Raw genomic sequence first — 23,727 nt, forward strand, 5'->3', positions numbered from 1 at the left:
TTTTAGATTACAGTGGCTTTTCGAGGTAATACTATAAACAATTTTTAGTACTCTATTTTATATCTAAAATCATGTAGACCGACTCCTAAGCTAGCAGTGGATACACACAGTAAAATGAGTAATAGTTATTTTTTGGTTTTTAGTTTAAGGTTTTTAATATGCATTATGTTGTTCACATCTAATCAACAATTATCTAGTACTAGCTTCAATTTAACGCAACCGTAATACAACCACGGCACAATCGTCATACAACACAGTTGTACAATAGCTCCAATTACTGTTACGTCCAATCGTTGGCATGTATTATGCATGGTGCACATCTCCTTGGCAGTCAATTATGGCGTTAGTTGGCATCAGGTGCCAATGCTGTTACCTGCGTGACCGAATTTGAAAACAGTGATTCATTAGACCCATTGTTTTTTGGTATGCATACCTCAGACTACTAATAGTCCCTCTAGACAGATTACTCAAGACTTCTAAAAACTAGATATTCTTAATTAAATTTTCAAAAATAAGTATTGTTTAGTTTACAGATTGTATCCTAGTCCCCAAACAAATCAACTTTGAGAGTATTTCTAGGATAATTTTACATATTTGTTTAGCTGGGTCAAACACAAAAGGAGAAAAAAAAATGTTCATACAACTTAAAAACCGTTATTTAAATATCATATCAACATTAAATCGCTTTAATAATTATTTCGTCTGGAAACCTTTCACTGGATCATAAAAAAATCAGCTTAACCGAAATTTATTTCATTTTTCTCGCTTTTGAATCTGAAAAGATCCCCTTCTGTAGACTGTTCGGATGGCAGGTAGTTGAGTTCAAGTGATAATTAAAAATATATACAGATACTTTTGATACTTTTAATTCGTTTTATTACATCAGTCATATTATCAAATATTCATAACATAACGAATAAAAAAATATATAAAACTTAATTTTGAATTAAACGTCATACAAATGATGTTCACAAATTTTGGGTCTACTTCTGTAGACAAATAAAATGAGCCTAAATTTGCTAAAGATGAAGGCATCGTTTTTATTTTGTCTCTTGTGTTGGTAGCATTGCATTCTCTGTCATTTGCTCGGTTGTAATTTTACGTAAAGTGCGTGTGATAAGAGAAACTCTTTATATTATTCAAATACACAATTTTTCAGTCGAGATCAGTGTGTCTTTCCTGTGACTAGGATACCTTAGTAAGTAACCTTTGCAAATATATAAAAACATAGATAGTAAGTGCATATGTGGGCGCGGTTTGCAAATATTACATTGCTTAAATTCTAACCTCTAATGGAAGGCTGCCATCTTTGATTTATAAAAATGTGTCTCTCCTGTAGACATCTTTACTGTAGACGTAGTGTCTACAGGAGGGAGGTATGTCAACAGAAGTGAATAATCAAGAACTTTGACTACCTATATTCGAAAAAAAAAACAATTGTGTTAATCACTTTTAGCTGATTTATAGATAAGGAATTCATATTATACGTGTATAATGTCTGGGGTCTGTCTGTGGGTTAATTGCTCAAAATCTGATGATGAATTTTTAAGATCTTTTAATAAGGTTTTGAAAATATATATTTTTTGTGTTTGATATTATTTAAGATTTTAATTATAATTATAATTATATTTTAATTATAATATTATTTGGCACTATAGCGATCGTGGTCACGGCAAAGGTGCACCTGATGGAGTGGGTGGTTGCATAAAAAGAACTTGTGATAACCACGTCGCAAGAGGCCATGATGTGGCAAGTTTGGACGAGATAATGTTATGCTTAGAAAACAATTGTAAGGGGATTGAAGTTTATCGAATCAATGAATCCCTAGTTCCTGAAATTCAACAAATTATTGACAGCAGCACTACACGACCTTTTAAAGGAAAAAAAAACAAAAAAAGGACAAATTAAATTAATTAATTTAAAGGACAAATGTGAAAAAATTTTTGTACTGAATTCAAGTCAAGTCAAGTCATAATTATTTATTTCAATTAAACCAGGAAGGCATTTTTGAACGTCAAAGCAAATATAATAATATTAATAACGTCAGTCTGTCGGTCAGTCCTCTAGTGAAGCTATTTGCTCGTTCCAAAGTGTAGATTCCTATGGAGAAGAACGAGCAAGAAACTCCATAGGTTACTCTTTTTCAATCAGATTCACAATACAATTCATGGTTACATTGTTGCGATTGCTTCAACTATGTGAGAACAATGTTAAACTAATATTTAGTCAAAGTGATAGAAAAAGAAAATAACCCTGAGGACAACAAACTTAATGCAGTCTGGAGCTGACCAGTCCCAGTTGACAGCGCCCGTTCACGAACATGACACGTACACCAGCACCGCCCAACTCAACCATATTGCAGGGAATCGAGCGATCCAATGCCCGTGCCACCGCCAATGAGACCTTTGAGTGAGCATGACAACTCCAAGCTGACACAAATGCATTCTACTATAATAATAATTGGTATACGTTTTTATTATGTTTTGTTAAGGGATCGAGGAGAACTCCATTTTAAGTTTTTTTTTTTTTAATTTTTTCTTACCTTTCATATTAATAAGGTCACTTATTAATATGATTATAATAAAGTCACATTTTGTTCCCTTCTGTGGAAAACACAATCTCTTCTGTAGACATAAAAAAACAAAAAACGTGTTTTTTTCCTAAAATATCCAAGACTGATCTCTAGTGATATTATTGTAAGAATACTAATATGGAACTTTAAATAAATACAACATTTTGTAAAAAATAGTGAAGTTTTATTATAAATATTTTGTAATGTTCACTTTTTGTGTTTGACCCAGCTAATAAAGTTCAGATAAAATTAGAAACTTGTTCTAATTACTATTCAAAACACGAAACGTAGTATAAAGTATAATGGCTCCAATGAAACTTGAAAATAAACTATTGTTTAACAACATAAATCTAGAAATTTCTAAAAGGCAATTCTCGTTCATTTATAATTCGGTCTCACATCATAAGCTTCAAAGGGATCCTGAATTAATATTCGATTCGCGTCCATGAATAAATATAAAAAGGCGTTGAAACATTTTCGAGGCAGCGAGCGACACGACGCGCTGATTCCCTCATGCATGTTTATACGCAAAATGGTTGCTTGACGTTTAATTACGCGGGAATATGGCGTCTGGCGCACATGGCGGGAAATGTCTGCGTTGATAATACGGCCATTGATATTTTTCTTACCTAAATAATATTTGTACGTTAGATACTCTGCACATGACATCCACTCTTACCGGTTTTGTTCACTTTTATTTCATTTTTTGTTTCCACGTACACTTTTTATGTGGTCGACGTTTTGATATTAAAATGACATGATGGCGGTTGACGTTTAATTACGTAGTCAAATTCGTTCAGCCGGTCTCAGTTTGACAAAATTTCATCCAACGTGAAAGTTTCGTTGAATATGCCAAAAATTGTGGATTATTTTAGTTGTTGAAACATAATAGCCTTTCTGTATAGAAGTTTACACTGAAAGGCCATTACGGAGTTGTTTGTATTTGGTTACTATTTTAATTCATGTAATAGAAAAATCATAATATAAATTTTAACAGCTCCAAATGGCGTATACAGTTAATAGGCAATAAATTACTGCCATATTACGGCTAACGAAATTGAGTTCGGAAAGTTGACTAATATGGAAAACAAAATGGCGGCTGTCATTTAATTCCGTGCTCTCATAATGCCATAAACACACGAGTTTGTGAAAGAAAGTAATAAAAATATAATTTGTTTCCGAGTTCTTTCGGACGGGATTGGAGAAAGAGCATTAGCTGGAATTACTACGGTTTATAACTTATAAATTATATTGCCTGATGGTAGTTATACCTAATATCTTTACGCTGGTATTACTTAAAGTGCTAGGTAGGAATGGAAATAAAATGTTCTGTATTTGATAAACTGTTTTTTTTTGACGGGGAAAATCATCCAATGACTTCTCCCGCCTTAGGCGAGAGGGAGTGTCAGACTCTTACTGACTAAAAACCACCCCGTTCCTACTCCTGCTTTTCGAGCTGGAGCTAAGGTAAACCCGATAGATATCGATAAACTGCTAGGGTTTGTAAACAGTCAGTTCCATGAAATTTCTATAGTAACTATACAATACAGCTTCTATGACTACTAAAAACAAAAATATCGGTAAATATTTCCGAGATAATCCCACCTTTCAAACGAGCCTTCATCGAAAATGTGTCTGTAATAAAATTCAACTCTTATAAATAAATAAAACTCGTGTGAAATGGTATTATTAGAGGAGGCTTTTAGCAGTGGCGGAGTTTTTTCGTAACAAATTGAAAAAGTACGAGGAACGATTGTGTTTTTATTTCTGATTCGTGTTCCTAATTTTATGATGAATCCATTTGGGACTAATAAATCAGGTTGCTAGTACCGTATGTTTTTGATCAAAAGTTTTAATTGTACTTTTTTAATGTTCGACAGGGATGTTGCGTTTGGCATTAAATAATGGCGTTTCGATTTTGGATTCTGATATAAGTTGAGATTGTTTTGAAAGCAAACAATCATTATTGTTCCTTGTTGTTTTCCAATTTCATATATGGTACTTGGTACACTGACAAACGGTGAAGGAAAACATCGTGAGGAAACCTGGACTTATAATTTCTAATTATAAGTTTGAAATCACCAACCCGCATAGAGCAAGCGTGGTGATTAACACTAAAACCTCCTCCATATGAGAAGAGGCTTTGGTCAGCAGGGCTATTTATAGGCTGTTGATGGATATGGTACTAGCTTCTGCCGGTGGCTTTACTCGCATTATCGGGATAAAAAAACCGTAATATGAGTTATTCTAGATTATAATCATCTCTGTGCTACATTTCATTAAATCCATTCAGTAGGTTTTTGCGTGAAAGAGCAACAAATAAACACAAGCTTTCACGTTCAGACTATTATTAGGAAAGTGTACAAACGTCATAAGTACACATCTATCCTAAAATCAGTAGGTAAAACCCAGAACAATTCTAAATGCAATACGATGAAATCACTTCCCTCTGGTCGGGAGCTAAATTGGAGGCGATTGCTCGTCGTTAACAATTTGCATACATTTTCCTTGATTTATTGCAATTTTGCACACCACTGTGCAGTTGTGCACATGGTTACCGGGTCCTTTATTAGATATATGACGTCATCGCTGTCACATTAACTCAATGATGTGTGAAACGTGTGAAACTAATGAATTAGAGTCAGTCTAATTAAAGTCGAAATTGCATTTCGTATTTCGTCCATTTTCAGTTTTGGGGCAACTAGTTTGTGTACCTTTTCCGTTCGGTGATTTTAATTATGCGGGTGGATCATGGTTGATTTGTTGTTTCTATTTTCTGGGTGAGTTTTTAATTGCTTTAATAGGGTAGATGATTATTTTTTATTTTAATGTCCGTCTTGTAGATTATTGTAAAACATTAGACACGTATTTTTTTATTTTCTTAATCGTGGGAAGTCACTTCTAGGTGCGTTTTATTCGTAGAAATGACGTATTTCCCTCAGTATTGTTATGTTATATGATAAAGTAAAAAATTACGTTTATAATATTTTTTCATTACCTAATTGACGGGCTAAATAGATTTGTATAACCAGTCATAATCCCTATTATTAATTAGCATATAGGGTTTAATAGTGTCTCCTCTGTTATTTTATTTTCATTTTTGCGAAGGTTTGTTTACTACGCTCTTCCTTTATACACTGACCTCACATGAACTCGTGATCTATGGTCATTTTGACCTCAGGACTATATCAACGGAATATTTTCCGCGGCATTGGAAATAAGGAAAGGGGACATTATTTAATGGTATTTGGATGGAATTTCCCTATAGTTTCGTCAAGGTGTAAGGACATTTCGTGTGTGAAATATATTAGTTTCGTTTTATTTTACTTGTCTAGGTCGTGGTCTTTTGCATTATAAATATTCCTTGTTGTAGGTAAATTGTTCATTCTCTCTTTGCCAGTTGAACTACTGCCCGGTGTTCGACCAATCAATTTCGAAAATAATAGTTTCCTATTTGTCAATGAATTTTAATTTAATAATAGTTTCAACTCGTAAAACATTCACCACAAATATTTTCAAGGTCAAAATACTATTTTAGTTCCAATTCATCCTACTTTTGATACAAAAAGTTAGAATTGTCCTTCTGTACCTTATTCCCTAACTTATTAACCAAATAAACAACATACTCTGAGCTATGTAAATGAAGTGTTAAGATACACATAGAATATACATAAGTACGTCACATATGTATGTATTTGTAAGTGAATCGTTTCCACTCATCGGAGCGATTGTCAATCAATTCATTATGCGTGTCGCGTCTGTCACAAATTCAGTTCAATTTTGAATTATGGGCTAAAATAGAAAGTGAATATGTTTCATAATAATATATAAACTAAAAGAAACCGAAAATCGAAATTCGAATATAGAAAACCGAAAATCGAAAATTGAAAAGCAAATACCGAAAATCTGATATCGAGAATCGCATGTTGAATGTCAAATATCGAACATCGAAAAATGAATATTGATCTTTCGTCTATAAAAATAACCTTTTTAATTGTTAGCCCAAAATAAGATTTCAGACATACAGGAATCGGACTCGTTTACATTTGCAACCAATTTAATTCACATTAAGTATGTAGAATTGAGTACAATTGCTTAGTAAAACCCAGTAACTCGAGTACCTTAATAGAAAACACGTGTACGCACTGAAGTATAAAACTAACACACACGGGTCCTCAGGGACCCCATAGGTCAACGTTTTACTATACAAATGGACCTTCCATTAATCTCATTTCCTGGTAATTTTCAAACACAAGTAGATTGACCCCCAAAGGCCATGTATATTGTATAATGATGTGAGAATATTCATTAACTCGTTATTACTTTACTGAAATTAATAGTTGATGTTAACATGTTGTTATTTTACGGATTTAACTAGCTTTTCCACCAGAGAGAGGTGCTATGTAGCTATGCTAGGAAGATGTAATAGCTAAGCTAGGAAGATGTAATAGCTAAGCTAGGAAGATGTAATAGCTAAGCTCTGAAACTATGTGACTGTGTGAGGAAGATCCGCAGTTCGAGTACTAGTAGGGAAGCCATCCATAGCATCCACGGCACTAGCACGCATCTTTCCATATAAAAAATATAGCTTATCTGAGTTCGTGTCCACCAGTGCTGAGCTATGTGTACCAATAAATATAATTACTGGAAGCCAAAAAGCCAAACGCATCCACGGCAACGTACATAGCACATCTCAGGTGGAAAATCATCTTTACTCTGCAGATATATTTTATGCAAAAATAAAACTGTGATGTCTAAAGTAAACAATCCAGGTAAGGTTACTAAGAAATGTATTTTTTTCTGAAATTGAACCCAGTACAAGACTTAGCAAATGCAATGAAAAAATAGAAGAAAATATGCTTGAGTATTTATTTTTCCTTCCCTTCCTTTGATAGGGTTGTCAGCTGTGGCATTTCAATTAAACCAACGAGGAAGTCAATTGGAAAAAATATTAATAAATAAAAAAGGAAAGGATTCAAGCAAAAATGTTAATAAAAACAATATCCCTTTACTGTTAGCGGGTAATTGGGGCCAAATCCTAACATTGGCGTCGTAAGATCACAAATAAAGTATCAAATTGATTCCTAAGTCTTCGTGCTTCGGACGATTCAATTTGAAAGTCAAAAAGGGCTGGGGAAAATATTTTCATTGCGCGCCCAATCCGGTGGAAACCGGTCCGAACCGGTTCGCTCGAGGGCTGTCAGAAATGAATAATAGTTATTGAATTCTTGAAAGTATTCTGGTCAAATATGAATGGGTAGGTAATGTAGTATTGTAATAGTCTAGTTTTTACTGGTTGACGTTTTCTATTTCCTATATAGGTAGTCTTTTTTATTTATTATATGAAGAAGAATTTACATATTATTTCCTCCTGGTGAAATAACACTAGATTTATAAGGGGTAATAATACCGTATTCCTATTTAAGACCTGACAGCCTGACAGTATACCAATTTAATAAATATTCTTGTAAAATAAAAACATCTACGAAGTAGGTAAATAAAGAAGAATGGATTACTTAAAACACAGAAACCAGGTAAATTCAGGTGGCACTTTTACATATTTCCACGAAACGACTCACATTTTGAGAACAAAGGAACAAAGATTCCTTTCTAAAACGTCCATAATATTTCTAAACGATACTGAATACAAAATATTTAGCCTTTTGTCACATACAAAGTTAAAACTAGCTATAATAATCCCACTGTCACAAGTTCTTAAAAACAGGAAAAATTCTACAAAGAAATAGCAACAAGTTGAGTAAAGTACGTTTTCGGACGGCAGATCAAAGGTAGGGACAACCCTAAGAACATTTGGCCCCACTGATCCCCAACAAATTGTTCACCGTATTGTATACAAATAAACTGATTCGCTACTATCACGCATAAACAATTTATTTCTGAAGCTTTTCATAAAATTTTATAGAAATTGATTGCGAGTTGTATTTAATTAGTGGCAATTGGAACGGGCTCAGCTCTTTTAAAACGTTCAATAGAAATAAAATGCTGAATGTTGAAAGGGGTATTTAGGAGAAAATTGTGCTTACCTTTCCGTTCTTTCTTTCGGATGGGATTATTATTTTTGTGATATTTTACCTGTGTAATGAAAGCTAAAGAGGTTTGCTTGAGTATTTGGTGTCCCATTGTCTCCGATTTTATTTTAATGCGAGGGAAACGGAATGAGGATGATAGACGAGTAAATGTGTGTTACGGTAATACTATAAATGTGAATGTTTGTTTGTTAGGATATTCTCCGTCAATCACGCTGAAACTAATGAACGGATTTTGATGAAATTTGGTATACAGGCAGGGTAGGAGCTGATTTGGGTGAAAGGATAGTTTTTATTCCACGGAAATGCGGGCGAAGCTGCTGGTAGAAGCTAGTTAGTTTATGAATATTTTTTTCTCCTTTGTGCATAAACCAAGAAGAGAACTTTACCCAGCAGTGGGACAGTTTACATTGATTTTGCTGCTCTTCTCCATTCCAAGCTAACTTTTGGAACGAGCACCTACCTTCATTGACCGACAGACTAACGGACAATACAATTTAACATTTCAAAAGTGTCTAATTAAGGATTAATTGAAATAAATACGCTTGACTTTGACTTTTATAATTAATCTAGTTTCTCTTTTTACTAAAATTATGTTATTCTTCTTTTGTTAACTCGTTATAGTCCTTTAACAAGGACACGTGTCAGTTTAATCTGGTTTAGAATTATAAGCCTTGTTTTCCAGGAAATATGTTCGTTGCGTGTCGGCAGTTCACTGGAACTGTTTGTGGAAAACAATTACTCAACTCATTTTATTGAAATTAATTTTGTTATTTATACAATGACATGCCAGATTTTATTTAATTACTTACTTACTAAGTTACATTTTCAGGTTTATTATTATTGTATGAAAATGTCATAGCTTTAATTTTTCATGTTTATTATTGCAGGTAAATATGATAGTGAAACCACATTGCTGAACATTACACATTTGTCTGATCTGATCATCTTAGTTAAAATAGTAGATCTTGGTCCATTCCAGTACTTATGCATTTAAGCTAGTCCTTTGACAAAAACATTTACGCTGCATTTGACTAACGCTGTCTCCAATGTGTAATGTACTATTACAATACGTGACTAGAATTACTAAAACTAGCTATATAAGATGATGTTAGTCAAAAAGAGACTTGGTATTGACCCTTGATAAAACTTAAGAAACGTTGATAAGTAGTACTTTTTAATCATCATCAGCCTATAGCAGTCCACTGCTGGACATAGGCCTCCCCAATTGTTCGAAAGTTAAGAACTTTTTAGCTAATTAAAACAAAACTCAATCATGATATTAATATTCTACAAACAAATATCAGTAAAACTAATCAAACAGTGTTAGTAGCGAACTCAATATTGTTCCCTATTGAAATTCCGTTTCCAATAAGGCCGTGCATCAGAGAGCAGGTCGACTGATCCAATCTGGAGAACAGATTGGGCCTTTTAATTTGTCAGCCGCGTCAGACACGGTCGCTACTAACTAATGGAGTGGGAGACAGATTGCCGCACTGTCGCAAGCTACTGCGACTTGACCATTTATTTGCGAAAAACCTTTGTTCGACCCAGTTGAAAAACTAGAGAGTTCCGCTGTTTTTATGTCAGCGCTACAGCGCTTTTTGTTGCCCGTCAGCGGTTTGGATCTTAGCAAATTGGCAAGGTTTTATTACGTTTTGAATTGTGTACGGCTTTTATGGGATCACGTGTTTATTTTTATAGGTGCTATAGCGAAGTGCTATGAGTTTTCGGTTGGAGCGAATGCTCTCATGTTTTCGGCGTCGAAATTCGAAATTCGGTAATGAGTATCGCATGCAATTCTGGACTGGTGGGAACAATAAACGTATTTAGCGCGATTTGGCACATTATAGAGGCTTTGCTGGGATTCAATTTGTCAGTTATCGATTCCCTCTCTAAATGCATTTCGTACTATTCTTTCGAGAATATTCTATCTGTGTATTGGTACTTCAAAATCGAGCTTCTGAGCATAAAGATTGAAAAGATTCTCGCTACAGTACGTACTTTGACTTGCACTTTTATTTCTTAGCCTTTGTTAGACGACAATCATGTTCTTTTCTCCGCCTCTCGTGCCTTTGAAGTCAGTCGAACGGAATATTAAGATTGACTATTCTTCTTTCGATGTCTCGAGTTGATTCCTACATGTATACTTACAGCTAGACAGAGCTGTTTATGTCACAGATCGTGATATAGGTGTTTGTTGGTCAACAAGGATCATAGAGGTTGAATACCTACTTGTGTGTGTTTAGGTAAGACCTAAGTTCGTCCTCGAGCTGAGAGCTGTATTTAGGTATTGTTTAGGTATTCAAGGCTTTCTGCTCCCAGTCTGAACAATAAACAATAGTATTATGTATGAGTATCATTGTGTTGTAGTGTTGAAATATTAAGCTGGCAGGTTGCATGTTGTGTTACCAGTTTTTTAGTACATTCGGGGTTGTAAATTAGGAAAGTTTTATAAGTAAACTGTGTACAGCTTTCTTATCAGTACTTTTAATATGAGTTTGCTTTACGTTTAAAGCAATCGAAACCAGAGTGTGTTCAGCGCTCTGATTGGCCGGATGGAATAAATCAACCAATCAGAGCGTCGTAAACGTAAAGCAAAGTACGTAACGTCGTAGTAAGCGTACAGCTTTTTTTTTCTTTTTAAAAAAACGTTGCCCCACACTAGGATTTTCTCCTGTGTCGTGGGTGCGTTTACAAACATACAAGTTCACATGCACATGACACCCAGACCCGAAACAACAATTTGTGGATCACACAAAGAGTTGCTCCGTGCGGGAATCGAACCCGCTACCCGTTGCGCGGCAGCCAGTTGCCCAGCCACCGCACCAACCGTGCAGTCAAATATATCAATGAGTTGTAGATTGTAAAAAAGAAAATCAGGGGTGAGTTAAACTTTTGGATAATACAAAAGGGTAATATATAAAGCTATTATTTCAAATAGACCAATATAGACAAGAACTAAAACATGATACCAGCAAGTCCATTAACCGATGTTACATCAACGATTAAACTGTCAAGCCTACCGACTGATTCCTATTAAAATTTAATTAAATACTTAATTACAGCGGTCGTTCACGTATTGAAGCAGTGCTCATTATAAATCTGTTAATGTTGTCAAGGGTTATCGGGATTGTAATTATTTGAAGGACATTTTAATTTGTGACTATTGTTTTGTATTCTAGGATTTTCTCCTGTATCGTGGGTGCGTTTACAATGTAAGGTGGTCGATTGCTTGAACTTATTGTTGGATATACGGCTTATGGATTCTTTTTCTATTGTTTTTTACAACGTTGTCTCACACTTGGATTTCCTCCTGTGTCGTGGGTGCGTTACAAGTTCACATACACAGGAATATGGTGATGTGTTCATTAGTATAATTTATTTACTAATGATAGCAGAACGTACAAATCTTCATAACTTACATTACGGTTTCTATTAAAAAAAGTTGCCCCACATTATGATTTTCTCCTGTATCGTGGGTGCGTTTACAAACATACAAGTTAAAATTACACATGACACCCAAACCCGAAACAACAATCTGTGGATCACACAAAGAGTTGCTCCGTGCGGGAATCGAACCCGCTACACATTGTGCGGCAGCCGGTTGTTCAGTCACCACGCCAACCGTGCAGTCGTTTATACTCAGTGTATACATTTCTATAATACGCGACCTCAAGACATTGAAATCTGTAAGAGGATCTGACTAAATTTAGGTTAATAATTCATCAATATTAAAGCACTTTAGTAAGAAACTTAAACTTATGTAATAGGATAGAATTAAAGGGCGAAACGAGTGCGAGTGTGATATCTACAGGGAGTTACATTAAGTTCGTATGTTATTTTATAATTTATGTAAAACCGCTGTTCCAACACAGCATTCTAAATATAAGTACCTTTAGAAACAGCTATTATAATTACATTTTTATACATTTTAGTACTTACTACGAAATCCTAAAGATTTTCTTTTATGCCCTGCTGTATAGGGTAGTATAATAGCCTACGGGTCCGTCTGTGTTACCCAGCTGAGCAGTTAAAATGTTAAACAGGGCTAATATTGCTCTGAGGTGAAGGGATCGGCATAATAGCTATAATCCCAACAGGATTAATAGTGAATTTATACTAGTTCGGGTTCCATCCGCTAGGGGCGCATGTGGTGACGCGAAGGTACCTACCGACGTACTATGGAAATGAAATTGTTCAATCTATTTGCTACTCTGTTTAATTGGGATAGGGTTTAATTTTCTTTATTAATATTTGGTTATAGGGTTGGGTGAATGATTTTGTTTTAATGTCTTGTTTAGAAGATTGATTAACAGCGTAGTAAAATTATGTAGGGATAACATAGTTAAACAAGTATTTATAATGTTTGAATATGGGTCACTTTGTATATTTTAGGTCAGTAAACGCATTTACGGATTAGGAGGAGTTGCTTCTATCATAAAAATGTGGATATTTGTATGACTATCTTTTTTTGGTATAAGGTCAGGTCGCCCTTGCACACCCGAAACATCAGAGGCGAATTTAAGGGCTGTTGGGAAATCAGGAATTAGAAATGATTGGGAAGGGGGTAAATGGGCCTCCGGTAATCTCCCTCATTACCGGCCACTCATTACCTCACTCACACAACGAAAGCGTTGTGTCACGTGGTTTTCTTTGAGACCCGGAGTGATACCACGATCACTCCGGTCGAACCGGCCATCCGTGCCGAAGCATGTCTCTCCCACACTTAAGTTAGTTATCTCACATTGATTCTTTCTTTTCCTACTCCTTATAGTCATGGTAACTATCTAAGGGTCGACACACAATATGAAAGAAATCTAATTCATTCCTAAAAAAATCAAAACGAAATCACTACAAGAAAATATCCAGTAAATAAGTAACAGCAATTCGTTCACATATTCGTGCATAAACACGAGATTTATTCCAGCACGATTTTATTCAGAATTAAATTCACTCACAGCGAGTACCTAAGAGCTTGGGTGGAGGAAATAAAATTTTCTTTCTCCCATAAATCAAGAATTCAAGAAGTTTAATTACCCGTAGCGCTTGAGATTGCGTGGGAGTGGGAGCGGTTAGCGATTTAAGTGGCAGGGAGTAATGTATGTAAATATGTTATTTGTGTCATGTTGGCCTCGTGGAGTGGCGCTAGTGTCGATTATGGGGCTTTAGGTTTTGATACTTGGAATTTGTATCTATATTTGTTAGCTGTGATAGTTAGTTTGTGATAATCACTTTATGGATATTAATAGTTTTATCAAATTCTAATGCTTTCTGTAGCACTACATACTCACTTTGTGATTCGTGAGTTTTAGTTAAAAATGGCTTATCTATACTGTCTAATAATGTATTGATTAATTCTTTAAGTAAGATTATCTCGTTTTTTAATCGAAGCTTTAGCTTAGCAGAGATCGAACTCATCTCACAATTAGACATAATTAAATTGGTGATTATAGAAAGCTCACTACATATTTATACAATGTGATAGGCGTGGGACTTCTAACCCGTTAAGGCTGAGTACTACATCTAATTTTATCGACAAAAATAATAATATGGGGGGTTGAACCCCTAATTGAAAATATTGAAAAATAGTGATTTTTTCGGTAAAAATAATTCACAAATGATATTTTTCTCACCAAAACATTATCAAACATATGAAAAAAGTAATGAATTAGTTAGCCAAGGTTATTAGCTACCGTTTGTTGTTTTTTTTGTTCCTACGACGCGTACAACCTTTGATATCAAAAAAAAATATTAAAATAGCCATAACTTTTAGGGGGAGGGGATTCGACCACTTCGACCCCCGACTTTTGTCGATAAAATTAGATGTAGAACTCAGCCTTAACGGGTTAGAAGTCTCGCCCCTATCACATTGTATACATACAGAACATCAGTTCAAAATATAAAACTTAATATCATAAATCACCAACTAAATTCTACTTAATTTCAATTTCCATACTTATTATTCTACTTATCAAAGCAAACGAAATTGATTATGCAAATGCAAACACGCTGTTCCAATTACTACGACTTTATGTACGGTTCGCAAATTAAAGTGGCTTACTTAAGCAAGAAGAATGTGGTGCAAGGACGCAGTCGCCTGCATGCAGCCTGCGCTTTTCTTAAGCGTAGCGACAGCAAATTAAATTCAGGTGACGAAAATATATAATGCTACGTGGAAAATTCTACCTTGCTATATTTTCTACTTTACTTTATTTTTAAAATGTTGCTTTAAAGTACAGACATTTTGTTGGGTAGGTATTTACTTTAACATCTTTCCATTTTGATTCGGACCAGCTGTGTGCATCATACATATATACATATTTTGTACAAATCAAACAAGTCACTTAGAACCCCGATTAATTGTAATTCTAATCATAGTTATGTAATATGAGACAGTTTTAGTTTATTCGTAGTAAATTATATATATTATTATGTAATATGAGTAAATAAAATGTACTTAAATTATATTTTTCGAATCTTCCGAAAAAGTTCTTGATAAATTGATTTATCTGATCAGTATTTTGGTTAGGTCTCAAAAACCCAGAACTCACCCGTGAATGTGTTGATAATGTAGGCCAAGTAGTATTTATAACCGATGCCTAGTTATCGGGTTCTATTTATCAAAATTATGCCCTTAGCTTGGCTAGTAGATACTTATCGTAGTGAATGATAACACGTTTTAGTAGCTTCCATGTAATTCTTGGTGAAATGTGTTGATAAAAGAAAATCTCTTATCGTTTATTTTATGAAAACAAAAAAATAGATTTAGATGAAAGTGCTTTTAATACTATGTAGCAAAGAAATCATGCCGCACTCAGAGACATTATATGATTACTTAAACTATTCCTTAGTAATGATTTTGTATCGAAAACAATTGCTGAGGACTAGGTTAAGTACCCATTTAATGAGTCTGAGTACAGCTTTATAACTCCATCATAAATTACCTACTTAAATACTTCCACAAAGTACAACCGATTAAATTCACCGTAAAAATCACGACTGTCGACAGCGAACAACCCTTCAAAATTTCAGCCTTCAATCTAATCATGCAAAAAGTGAACAAGACCGTGAAGCCAGTACACCAAATTATCTGGACGATAAAGCACCAACTTGAGAATCACAAAATGGCGTCAGCAAAATTGGTCCAAACTTTTCAAACTTTAATTAAGTCCAACTTTTTTGCTGACGGTATCGGATGGTGGCTGAAAAGAAGCCATTACTGTCGGTAGCTTGCGCCCTTTGTTTCAGCAAACCGTGTCACTTCTTAGGCCTTTCAGTTCCAGTACCTCGTGTGGTGCCTGAACGTTTCAGCTTCAGCGTACGTGTACTGAGAAATTGTTCGCTGAAAGGCGTTTGTGGTATTGTGGGGTATGGCCGCCTGGGAGTTTCAGTGTTGGAAAATATTGTTGGTTAAAAAAGGTTTTGTGTGGTGTATTTGTTGTAAGTTTTTGGTGTAATAGGTTAATTAAACCTGGGGTTATAGTTTCTGATTATTAGTTTGAAATCGCCAACTCGCATTGAGCAAGCGTGGTGATTAATGCTCAAACCTTCTCAGTGTGAGAAGAGGCCACTTATAGGCTGTTGATATGTGTTATGATACTTAAGTTTAAGCAATGATTCAGAGAAGAAAATGAAACCCACAAGTTGTCTTTTGTAGAAAATCCGCATCTAATTAAATTGCTGAACACACAAGCAACTTAAACCAAAGAAAATTAAACCTAATCAATATCACCTGAGAACTTAAAATCATAATTCCAAACTTGGAACACCGGGCTTAGGCGCCACCCAAACACGTGTAAACTTTACCTGCTTCTAAAACTAGATGATCCCTCCACAAGAAACTGTAACAATCATTATGAACTTTACCGTTATGAAGATTAAGTTTAAAATGTCGTTTACCGGTGGAGCCTTCTGCTCTAAGTTGAATTTAAGTTGCGCCTCACTATAGTTTTAAAGTAGTCAAGTTTCAATTTAGTGTTGTGGAGTTTTTATAGGGTTTATAACGGTCTGGAGTGCTCTCATCACTTAGTAAATATTGTTTTATGATTATACTAGTTCTTCTGAGTGGTCTACTTTGTCCCAAAGTACCTTAGTTTGATGTTAAGATTACCCGACCTTAACAATTGTGTTAAATACAGCTAAAATACATTTTGTAGCGTAATGCTTGATTTTTTTTCTTTAAACCTTTGCCCCACACTAGGATTTTCTCCTCCACACTCATTACAACTAGACCCGAAACTACAATTTGTAGATAACACAAAGAGTTGCTTCGTGTGGGAATCGAACCCGCTACACGTTCCACGGCATCCAGTTGTCCAGCTACCGCACCAACCGTGCGGTTATTTGAATTTGGATTATCTATACATCGTGAATTCTGAACTATAATGAGATAAAAACAGATAATTATAACCTAATACCCAATACATTTTTGGAATGAAAAACATGCTTTAGAAAGTGCCACAATATTGAAGCAGTTGTTAAATGAATTATTTTCAAAATTCAATTTACATTACCAACAGAACATTTATTCAAGGTGTTCGACACCTGCTTCCGGAATGAAAAAAGTATTGAATCGTTCTCGAAATCGAAAAAGTTGCGTGAAAAAGTGTTCCATGAATAACTACAGGCGACGGCAACTGAAATGCATTTAATGGTAAATGTTTTGAACAGGCTAATGCAATTTCGACTGCACGGTTGGCGTAGTGTTGGTGTAGTGGGCTCGATTCCTCCATGGAGTAACTCTTTGTGACTACGATCCACGAATTGGTGTTTCGGGTCTGGGTGTCATGTGTGTGTGAACTTGTATGTTTGTAAACGCACCCACGATATAGGAGAAAATTCTAGTGTGGGGCGAAGTTATGGGATATGATTTGTGTAAAGTTACTGAAGAAAATTTATAACTTTTTGTTAGTATACTAGAACATTTTTGCAACTTGAACTTACAGTAGCTAAAAAGTGATATTTTGAGTTTTCGAGTTTATGACTATGTTTGGTGTTGGTCATAAAATCAAGTTTTAGGTACTATGTACTGTACATATAAACACAATTAGAAAATTCTGCATAACAACAGACATAAAATTGTTATTTACCATTCCTATCCTATACTCAACATCACCATAAAAAAATCGACACAGAATATTCTTATCGCATACATATACAATATACATAAAAATAAACAAAGACAACATAAAACACACACTCTTTGACAATCAGGTACTAAAACCTTGCCAATTTAGATATATGAACATTTTGAACAAAGAACTCACAATCACCCCCTTACCGACTACATAGGAGTACTCGTGAATGTCACATCAAACGAACGAGTTCCTATTATGCCAGAGACGGATTAAACATAGAGAGCGCCCTAGCCAAGATGGGGCCCAGTATAGATGGGGCCCAGTAGGCCCAATGCCTCATCTGGAGCGGCAACGGGACTAGGAACGGGGTGGTTTTTGGTCAGTACTGACACTCTCTCTAGCCTTACCCTGGCGAGAGAAGTCATTGGATGATATTGTCCCCTAAAAAAAAAGCCAGGCACCCGTTATTTCTTGGCGCCGTCGTCACGCGCGTCTCCGGCGCCCTTCTATAACCTGGCGCCCTAAGCTATAGGGACAATACGGCTCTGTATTACACTTCTAATCTTATAAATCGAGGTATTTCTTCAAATTGGACAAACGAAACTTGACTGAGCATATTAACTTGCGAACAAAGGAATCAGTCGGTTTAATAATATGCTTACTGGTGATACCAATTGTGTGTTATTGTGTATATAGGCTTGTTTTGGATGGTATATATGTGTACCTAAATACACACACATGTTGTGTGGAGGTGTGTTGAGTTCAGAGATGCGTATTGGCTTGGGTTTTTAATGAGTGTGGGAATTTAATGGCTGTTATTTCCCATAGGGGTGAGTTAAAGGTGTTCTCAAATTCATTTACTACAAATGTATTGAAAATATAACCATGAAACAGTATTTAAACTATTTAAATATCCAAACAAACTATGCATTGTATCCTAGATTTCAGAGTTTGCAGTCGCGTTTTGAAACTATTTTAATTGCATGCAGACATAGTTAGACAAATTAAATTGTACGTGTAAAGAAGTATGCATACGTTGTTGTAATATTTTTAACTGGCATAACAAGCAAATGTTATTACTATTTTTTTTTTTGCCGGTAAACGAGCAAACGGATCACCTGATGGTAAGCAATCGCCGTCGCCCATGGACACCCTAAACAACAGAGGCGTTACAAGTGCGTTGCCGGCCTTTAGGGGTTAGGAATTTAAAGGTTGTTGGGGAATCGGGGATTAGGAATTAATTGAGCCTCCGGTAACCTCAATCACACAACGCAAGCGTTGTTTCACGTCGTTTTTTTGTCCCATTCGTGCCAAAGCATAAAAGTTACTCCTAAATATTTTCTACATTTGTTCCATGTTTCCAACATTTGCACGTTACAAGTTTTACAGTAATAAAATACAGAGTTTTATAAAATGCATTTTGTCGTTGCATCTGGTTGTGCGAGTGGCCCGGGGCGTCGTGTTCCGGCGCGGTCGGAAACCTTCGCTACACTGTGCCTCTACACAATGACATTAAATATAAATACTTATTGGCCTATGTATGTTTCATGGAGTATTTTGCAATGTTTGAATATGTTGAACATTTTTTTTTCATGGCGTATGTTACTATGGTATTTCCGTATTTCATATAGTTTACTAAGTAAAATAAATGAGATGATATTGTGAGTGGAAAATAAATAAACATTATTTAATATTTTTCATATTAATTTATAGCGTGTTTTGTTAATTTATAGCGTGTTTTGTTAATTTATAGCGTGTTTTGTTAATTTATAGCGTGTTTTGCATCGTACGTAATTAAGGAGAAAAACTAGTGTTAAGAAAATGTTTTATAAAATTGTATCATCGTGCTTATACTACATTTTCTACACATCATTTTTTTTTCGTGGCGTATGTTTCTATGGTATTTCCGTATTCCATATAGTTTACTTAAGTAAAATAAATGAGATGATATTGTGAGTGGAAAATAAATAAACATTATTTAATATTTTTCATATTAATTTATAGCGTGTTTTGTTAATTTATAGCGTGTTTTGTTAATTTATAGCGTGTTTTGTTAATTTATAGCGTGTTTTGCATCGTACGTAATTAAGGAGAAAAACTAGTGTTAAGAAAATGTTTTATAAAATTGTATCACCGTGCTTATACTACATTTTCTACATATTTTTATGCAAATATCCTTTTTACTAATGTAATTCAAGATTGTGCTTAAGTAAATACATTTTAAACAATTTCTTAAAATCGTACCAAAGTTTATCAGCTTTCGATAACGAGGTGACGAATAAAAGATCGTTTCTTTTTATCGATACTCAATCTAGGGATCGGTAACAATCGTTTAGCACTCGATTAAAGTCGGCTGCTAACCGATCTTGTTATGTAGATTAGAGTGAGGGAATTGTAGACCGAAATTGGATGAGTTTTGTGGTACAATCCTTTAATATTAATGGTTTTAACATGTTCTTAGAGGATTTGAATTTTTTAAGTGTTCTTATTATGTTTGTGCATTAGAAACCATGTCGGCCAGAAAGCACGACACTCGGCGATGTCACGCAATTTATCTCCATTACACTCCATACACGTGTTACACACGTGTTTTTTTAAGTTAATTTAGTATGTCTTTCGACAGGTATTATAAAAATAAATGATATATTCAAGACTTTTAGTATTCAAGAAATTCTCTTTATTTTTAAAAAGCATACTCTATACTAAGAATACCCTATCAATTATAACCCATATTCAGATGTGTAACTAATGAGGTCAGTTTTTATCATCCACTGCCTGACTGGCACGTTGGCTTCGTGATTAATTATACACAGAGCTGGAGTGGACTGGGATAGCCTAAGTTTAAAATTAACGCTATCTTTAGACCTAGTTTCACATCACATGTACAAAGTAAGCTGAACATTCTTTTGGTAATACTAATAATGATCACATCACATCAACAGCCTATTAGCGGCGACCAAAGTATACAATTATATGGAGAGGTTTTGAGCATTAATCACTACGCTATGGGTGGTATACGGGTTGGCAATAATTTCAAATATGGAAATTATAAGCCCATGTTTCCTCACGATGTTTTCCTTCACCGTTTGTCAGTGGTGTCTAAATAATCTTTACATATAACTCGGGAAAAGCTACAAAGGTACTTGTCGTTGGTAGGTTTTGAATCCGCACTCTCATGCATGAGAAGCGGGCAAGCGGGCGTAAACCTCCGGGTCACCACGACATCAATAATAAAGAATACAGAAATACTTATACCACTACTATTTAATCATCTTAACCAAAACAACGTCTTTCGTTTCAACTATAAATGATTTGGAAAATATGTCTTTGGATGGACTTTTACATACATATGTGTTATTCTTCACTCTGTCCAATGACATTTATTTACCAAGTTTCTCCTCATGGTATAATATCAGTACACCGCTTCATATTTTTTATCAAGGAAAAAAGGCCCTAAAACAGGGTTTGGTAGCAATTTGTCAATCGATTAGACAGGGCTGCTGGTATCGACGGATCTGCAGGAGATAAGGGGACCAGGGACTTGCTAATGTAAAATCTATAAGGTGTGTTGGTATTAGAAGATTGGGATTATAAACTAGATTTTTGGCTACATCTTCATTTATGTTATTAGAGTAGATAGGTTGCGATATAATGAACTAGAAGTTAAGGAAATTGGCATGAATGGTTGATATGGAGTTTCACTATTTAATGTATCACAGAGATAAGTGTGACAATTATTTTTGCGTAGGAGTGAATAACAATCTAGGTAACATTGTTATTCATATCCAAGATTTTACGCCTTAGGGCTTTTCCGCCAGATATGTGCTATATAACTATGCTACGAATATGTAATAGCTAAGCTGTGAAGCGTAAGTGATCGATGTATCGATAGTAAGAAAAACATCCATAGCACACATTCATAACACGCATCTTTCCATATTAAACATATAGTTTAGCTGAGCCCGTTTCCACCAGTACTAAGCTATGTGTGCCAATGAATATGATTTTTTATTGAATTGCACCGTGAAGTTAGGTATGTAAGAATGACGAATAGCTAAAGTAAGTAAGTTAGTCAGATAGACAGTCAAGCAGTTAATTTCAGCACTGGTACAACTTTACGATGTATATAACAACATAGCTATCTTATCGAAACATGAAAACCAATAAACCAAATTCAAACAATGGTTAGCGGTTTGAAGATATCAACTAAAATTAATTGTATTGAGGACAATGTTGTGTTTGCGTGTATATATAATTATGTATGTATGTATATGTTTATTGCTATGATAAGAATATGAATCTGACACTCCCTTACTCCTCACCTAAGGCAGGAGATGATATAGGTAGTTGCGGACTGACTAGCATGTTACCGGAGCTCTGGCTTGAAAAGCAGGAGTAGGAATGGACTGGTTTTTAGTCAGTAAGAGATTGATAATCCCTCTCGACTCGCCCAAGGCTCAAGATGTCATTGAATGATTTCCCTCCTTAAAGAAAAGAACCTATTGTTAGCTAAACTACAGTATACAATTATATTTTACATTCACAAACAAATAAGCTAGCCGTAGACTAAGCTACAATTTACCCAAAAAACAAAACAAAGAACAATGAATAAATTATAACAATTAATTGTTAACAAAGAAAAATTAATTACTTATTTAACAAATTATTTCACACTCGACAAAACACGTTTTTAATTAACAATAAATTAAATGTTTAGGGACACAAGCTTGGGCGTTATTAATAAATTAATGAGATATAAAAAGATAATGAAATGCCCCTGACATTTTGACCTCAAAGTCTTTGGGACATTCAATTTAGTGGACGTAGGTCGAAGGGACCTTTGATTATCTAATTCATGTGCCTACCTGAATATGAGAGGACGATTCATAAATTCCACGAATGCCCCGTAATCGGGTTAGGAAAAGGATATTTTGGAAATTATTTTATATTCTTCGTTTTTTGGTAAGTTTTTTTACTTAGCTATAAGTATCAACTTATGAATATGTATATTATTTCTAATAAAAAAAGTGTGGATTGATTTTTAAATATGTAAATGTAAGAGTAAACTATGCACTGATAGTTTTATTTTTGGAACAAAAATGAATAATCATTCAATTCAATCCAGTCGTTTAAGAGTTATTAGCATGCAAACATTTCAGTAATTAAGTATGTTTTGTTAGATGTAAATAAAAAACAAGAAAACTATGAGATAAAATTCGTATATTTTTTTTATCTTAGCTAGTTTTATGCAAAGAAGTGTACATAAAAATGTAAGCCAAATCCATTGTTCATGTAAGTTGAGTTGGCACTTAGAATAATAGACGCCTAAATAGCTGCCAAATGTTTCTACTAAACAGCTGAACTAAACCAGACTCACTGCTGTTGCCAACTACAAACTCAAATCACGTTTTGTAAATACCGAAATGCCTTTAAAAGTATGTACCTGCTAATTGTTGGGCTAATGCTAGACAATGTGACCAGCTAAAGCCACGGATTTATGTTACTGTTCAAATAAACATAGGATTACAGATTACATACAGAATTATCTGAATATTAGTGAAATCCTGATAACCTGCACACTACATGTTTAAAGTATTCTGTAGCACATTCCCTACCTACATAAAGTAGAAATAAAACTGGTTGATATGAACCACAGATGATCACTTTAAAACTTATAATATATTTTGAACACCCATATAATAGATCCTATCATATAAATGAAGATAATAGTTACTAACTAACTAACAAGTAAAAAAACTGTAAAGTTTGACATATTTAAATTTACTTGTTTCAAAAAGGCACTAGTCTTAAAGACACCCAGATGTAGAAACACTTAACCCAGAAGTGACGTCAAGTGCCGTAACACCCAAAACAAACTCGTTCTAAGTGGAATCTTAACAGCTCTAGTACTCATCCATGCTCTTAATGAATTTCTAGTGTATTCACTGCTATACATTAACGGTCTTACTAATAAAAATATATTAAACAACTGTTTAACGTCTAATTACTTATTCAGTGGATAAGGCGT

At 34.7% G+C, this 23,727-nt stretch overlaps 1 protein-coding gene across 4 annotated transcripts in view; it reads left to right on the plus strand.

Moving 5' to 3' along the window:
- LOC118276239 (uncharacterized) overlaps nt 1–23,727 on the plus strand; it is a 276,416-nt gene that overhangs the window by 166,851 nt on the left and 85,838 nt on the right. The gene's annotated exons all lie outside the window — the stretch shown is intronic.

The sequence above is a fragment of the Spodoptera frugiperda genome, chromosome 31 (genome assembly GCF_023101765.2).
Source record: "Spodoptera frugiperda isolate SF20-4 chromosome 31, AGI-APGP_CSIRO_Sfru_2.0, whole genome shotgun sequence".
Classification (NCBI taxonomy): Eukaryota; Metazoa; Arthropoda; class Insecta; order Lepidoptera; family Noctuidae; genus Spodoptera; species Spodoptera frugiperda.